The following is a 4,769-nucleotide window of genomic DNA, read 5'->3' on the forward strand; positions in this document are numbered from 1 at the left end:
AACAGAAAAGAAAAAGACTATTTACACTAGAGTCCCTCAGTTATGATTAGTGGATGGACTGATTATTGTACAGATTTGTTTCAGGAAAGACTAAGTATGTATGTGCTGATCCTAGTAGTAGTAGTAGTTACATGAGTAAGGATTATTGCACAATTATTACTACACATGTATTATTGCAGGTCTGGTGTGACCATTTGTCCCATTATTGCACATGATTTATTGTCCAGTTAACACATTCAACAGCTTAAATGTCCAGTCTATCAGCTGTGCTTGTTGTGGAGTCTGACAGCAGGGGGCAGGAAGGAGCGGCGGTACCTCCTTCACACAGAGCGGGTGTAGCAGTCTGTCACTGAAGGAGCTGCCCAGTGCTGTCAGAGTGTCCTGCATGGGGTGGGAGGGGGTCTCCAGCATGGACGACAGCTTGGCTATCGTCCTCCTGTCACCCACCTCGTCCACTGAGTCCAGGGAGCAGCCCAGGACTGAGGCGGCCCTCCTCACCAGTCTGTCCAGCCTCTTTTTGTCCCGGGCAGAGATGCTGCCTGCCCAGCAGACCACACCATAAAAGATGGCTGATGCCACCAGCTGATACCACTCTGTATTCCAAAGGCCCTCAGCCTCCTGAACAGGTAGAGTCTGCTCTGGCCTTTTTTGTACAGGGTGTCTGTGTTGTCAGTCCAGTCCAGGCCACCCATCCTCTCCCCTCTTCACACATCTCCAGGCCAGCAGACACTACCACCATCACCAGACCATCACTGTCCTCTACTCCACCTCCCATCACCCCCCTGTATTCACACCAGCCCCCCCTTCTGCTATCAGCACCCCCATCCCCTACTATCTACCCCTTTTCCCTCCCCACCCCCCTCCCTCACCCCACTTCTTAACATCGGACCAGGTGAGGAGAGAACTGAGGCGGCTGAAGAGCAGGAAAGCTGCAAGACCAGACAGGATCAGCCCCAGACTGCTTAGGGACTGTGCTGACCCGCTCTGTGAGGTGGTCTTGTACATCTTCAACCTGAGCCTCAGTCTGAAGAGGGTCCCTGTCCTGCGGAAGACCTCCTGTGTGGTTCCAGTTCCTAAGACTGCACACCCCAAGGAGCCAAACCACTACAGACCTGTCGCCTTGACCTCCCACCTGATGAAGACCATGGAGAGGCTCATCCTCAGCCACTTTCACTCTGTGGTGAGCACTGCGATGGACCCACTGCAGTTTGCCTACAGGTCAAACATCTGGACGAATGATACTGTCATCTACCTGCTGCACCGGGCACTGACTCACCTGGAGAGTGCTGGGAGCGCTGTGAGAATCATGTTTTTGACTTCTCAAGTGCATTCAACACAATTCAACCGGTGCTATTGAGAGGGAAGCTGGAGAGAGCAGGTGTGGACGGACATTTGGCTGCTTGCATCATCGACTACTATACCAACAGGCCACAGTATGTGAGACTGCGTAACTGTGTGTCTGATTTGATGGTCTGCAGCAGTGGGGCCCCCCAGGGATCTCTCACCTTTCCTCTTCACCCTCTACACTTTGGACTTCACCTACAACACCAGCAGATGTCACCTCCAGATGTTCTCCGATGACTCAGCCATTGTTGGCTGTGTGTCTGAGGGGAATGAGACGGAGTATAGGTCAGTCATCGTGGACTTTGTGGACTTTGGAGTGTGCAGGCCTCTCCTAAGGACTTGACATGACTCTGTGTTAGCCTCTGCTATTCACTATGCTGTGGTCTGTTGTGGACCGGGCAGCACGGACCGGGACAGGAAGAGACTGAACAAGCTGGTCAGGAGGGCCAGCTCTGTCCTGGGCTGCCCATTGGACTCCGTGGAGGAGGTGGGTGAGAGGAGGATGTTAGCCAAGCTGACATCCATCATGGACAACACCTTTCACCCTCTGCATCAGACAGTGGAGGCTCTGAGCAGCTCCTTCAGCAGCAGGCTGCTACACCCACAGTGTAGGAAGGAGCTACAGCAGGTCCTTCATTCCCACTGCTGTTAGACTGTATAATTCTATGGTCTAGTCCTCTTTTCCTCCCTTATGAGGACTTGTATATAGCTTTGTATTGTACTGTTTTTACTGTACCTTGTAAATTGTTAATTTATTTTACCTCTATTAATTTTTTGTAATCGTTTTTTCACACTTTTTGCTTTTTGTACTCTTCTTCTGTTCTTGTGCGCTGCCACGACAAGTGAATTTCCCCACTGCGGGATCAATAAAGTTCATCTTATCTTATCTTATCTTATTGTTGAGGTGAACGCCCAGGTACTTGTAGGAGGTGACTCTCTCAATGTCTGTTCCCTGGATGTTCACCAGTGTGGGTGGGGTGTGTTGGCGCCTGCTGAAGTCCACCACCAGCTCCTTGGTTTTATCTGTGTTGATTTGGAGGCGGTTCTCCTGGCACCAATCCACAAATCCTTGGATGAGTTCTCAGTGCTCTCGGTCATCTCCGTCCATGATGAGGCCGACGATCGCGGAGTCGTCTGAGAACTTCTGTAGGTGGCAGGTTGGGGTGTTGTACCTGAAATCAGAGGTGTAGAGAGTGAACAGAAAGGGACCCAGAACTGTTCCCTGTGGTGCACCTGTACTACAGAGAAGCATGTCAGACTCACCGCTCTGCGTCCTCACATGCTGTGGCCTGTTTGTCAGGTAGTCCACGGTCCAGGCACTGAGGTGGTGGTCTACTTCTGCACACTCCAGGTTGTCTCCCAGTAGGGTGGGCTGGATGGTGTTGAAGGCACTGGAGAAGTCAAAAAACATGATCCTCACAGTGCTCCCAGCCCTCTCCAGGTGAGATAGGGATGTGTGCAGGAGGTAGATAATGTCATCCTCCACTCCAATTAATAGCGAAAAGGTTACCTTATGTTTATTTTAACTACGTGACGCTCCACTTCAAATGTTTTCACAGTGCTCTGAATCATTTCAGCAAAACAAAAGATAGGTGTCATATGGAAGTTCGCTTGTGGTGATCTAACTCCTACTCCCATTATCTGTTTAACTTTGGCGTCTTTTAACTGGCACATTATGTTTAATTGCATTCATACAGGACAGTTAATATACTGGTTTATTTTTGAGCATGAAAGTTAATTAAATAAATTAATCCACGACCATTTTTTGCTCATTCTTATTGTTTAACATGTTTATTGTTCACCATTATACCATACATATCAAATGTATATCTGTTTACTCATCATTTATGCATGATTAATCCAATTAAAATAACATAGTATGTTGGCTTATTGTTCATCCTGTATATGGTGCTCTGTAAGTATCAGTGATAAGATAAATGTAATAATAATAAGAAGGAGGAGAAGAAGAAGAAGAAGAAGAAAAACATAAGTGGATCAAAAAATAAACAAAATCCAAAATGATTAAATCAAAATGTTAGAGACACAACTCTTTGCATGCACTCATTTGCATTCTATCATACCATAATGAAATTCCTGATTTTTATTAAACAGAAGCTACAGTTTATCATATTGGGTGGAATAAATAATAATATTTGACTGTGACAATCATTTCTTTGTATTGCCACATATGGCGTATTTATTGTATTGCCACATATGGTGTATTGAAGAGTATAGACTGCTATTGTTCCTACAACAATAAACTATAATTACAATGGCAATTTTACTACTGTAGACTGCAAGAATAGCTTCATGCTCATTAGAATGCTTAAAGCTGGAATGGGTCAGCAGTTTCACATCACTGAGGACCTCTCCTGGAGGCTACGGACACAGTGGTCAACAAAGCTCACCAGTGACTCAGTTTTCATAAGAGACTGAAGGCGTGAACCTCCAGCAGTGCACCGCTGAGAGCTTGCTGATGAGCTGCATCACAGTCTGGTTGGGGAAGTGTTCTACCCACATCCTCAAAATACACAGTTATTCAGCACACAGGCTGTTGTAATTGTTACTGAGAGGTAGACAGCAGAATGACTACACATATGCTGCAGGCTTCTCATCTTAAATATTCCACATCACTGCAAAAATACAACAATCAAATTTTGCACTGCTATTGTAACTGACACATACCAAAAGTGCAATACTTCTTTAGTCTATAGGCTACACTACTTGACACTTTTTATATACAAAACCTCCTTTTATAATGTTTTGATAATAAAGTATAATTAAATTTCTCCTCGTTCCATTTTTATTTATCTGAGATTTTTTTTCTTATGAGATATTTGTATGACTAGTTACTGCGATTAATGCTCTTACTTCTGGAGTGATCTGTACCACTGACCCTTTCAGTAATACACTTATACATTAAGATTTTGAGAAATCATCAGGACAAGAGTTAAGAGTCAAGTATTGTCTTGTGTGTTTACTCGTTTAAACCTGTCATAGTTGCATTTGCTATCATGACGATGCCCAAAGTGAAAATAATGCCAAAATATGTCTACTATCGTTTATGTACCACAAGTACACCACCTTCAGTAATTTGGGCGTTTCTCGACGAGCCAAAGGCGTGTTCGTACTGTATGTGTATGTTCGATTTACAAAACACAGAAAACGTGGAGGCGGGGTTAATGTTCTAAATTAACCGAATTTTACCTTGGTGTGATTATATAACAGATGAGATACACAAAAATACGTTTTCAACTTTTTCTATTTGTGTACATTTTTTTTCTAAATATAACAGTAAACAGCAGTATATTATCATCATATAGACTCCGTTAGACCGGGCCACAGAATATTTATACTCGTTTCGTGATGCCGTGAAGTGTCACGATCTACAGCCAATAAAAGCTGGAAGCCTTGTTTGAGCGACT

Source organism: Scatophagus argus, chromosome 7 (assembly GCF_020382885.2).
Source record: "Scatophagus argus isolate fScaArg1 chromosome 7, fScaArg1.pri, whole genome shotgun sequence".
Taxonomy (NCBI): Eukaryota; Metazoa; Chordata; class Actinopteri; family Scatophagidae; genus Scatophagus; species Scatophagus argus.